Here is a 1,424-nt window from a genome sequence, read left to right on the forward strand (position 1 = left end):
GCTGCTTCCAGAACATCAGAATCAGAATCAGAATCAGAAACTGTTTATTGCCAAGTAACATACATTACAAGGAATTTGCTGTGGTCTGAAGGTGCTATTGTTTTGATAACAAATAAGTAGAATATAAAAGCTAAAATAAGAATAAGAATAAAAATAAAAATAAAAAATAAGATAAGATAAATAACAACAGTGCAGTGACCAGAATAAAGTAAAGTGTCCAGATAAAGTGTCCAGTAGGGGGTGGGTGCGTTAATGTAACGCAGTGGGGACAGGGGTGATGTACGTTAATATAACGTATAGCTTGTGTTTGTGTTCTGGGGGGGGGGTCAGTGAGAGTTTGTCAGGTTGACTGCAGAGGGGAAGAAACTGTTTTTGTGGCGGGAGGTTTTGGTCCTGATGGACCGCAGCCTTCTGCCAGAGGGGAGGGGGTCGAACAGATGGTGTCCGGGGTGGGAGGGGTCGGCAGCGATCTTCCCTGCTCTCCTCAGGGTCCTGGAGGAGTACAGGTCCTGAAGAGATGGAAGGTTGCAGCCGATCACCCTCTCTGCAGAGCGGATGATACGCTGCAGTCTGCGTCTGTCCTTGGTGGAGGCAGCAGCATACCAGACGGTGATGGGGGAGGTGAGGATGGACTCTATGATGGCAGTGTAGAAGTGAACCAGCATTTTTTGTGGCAGGTTAAACTTCCTCAGCTGCCTCAGGAAGTACATCCTCTGTTGGGCTTTCTTGATGACGGAGCTGATGTTCAGCTCCCACCGGAGGTCCTGGCTGATGATGGAGCCCAGGAAACGGAAGGACTCCACAGTGTCCACTGCAGAGTCACACAGGGTGATGGGGGCGGGTGGGGCTGCGCTCTTCCTGAAGTCAACAACCATCTCCACTGTCTTTGAAGCGTTAAGCTCCAGGTTGTTGCTGTTGCACCAGGTCAAGGCTGACAACATGACACCAGCTTTTTCCTGAGATGATGCTGTAAAATAGAGTGAAATAATAAGGGACTTCAAAGTTCAGTTTCTGTGAAGAACCAGATCACTGGTCGGTGGAAAAGGTGTGAATGATGGTTCTTCTTTGGCTGATGTACGTCTTTGTGTGTGATTGCGTTTCGTACTCTGGGCGTCCCTGTAGTTCGGCGCGTCGTCCGGTAGTCGGTGCAGATAATCTTTGAGCAGCAGCTCGTAGCGAAGAATCCTCTGAACCGGCTCCAACATGTGATGCTGCAGAGTCAGGTTACCACAGCGCTCCTCCCTCTGCACAACAACAACAACAACAACAACACACATATCATGACACAGAAACTGAAAACACAACAGATGACGGACAGACAGCTGCAGCAGCATCACTGAATCTGGACCTGGATCTCCTGGATGATGGTCTTGAACTGAGTTGATCTCTTCATCCAGGTGTTCACCAGCTCCATGGCTGGGTCA

This window comes from Enoplosus armatus, chromosome 1 (assembly GCF_043641665.1).
Source record: "Enoplosus armatus isolate fEnoArm2 chromosome 1, fEnoArm2.hap1, whole genome shotgun sequence".
In the NCBI taxonomy this organism is placed as follows: Eukaryota; Metazoa; Chordata; class Actinopteri; order Centrarchiformes; family Enoplosidae; genus Enoplosus; species Enoplosus armatus.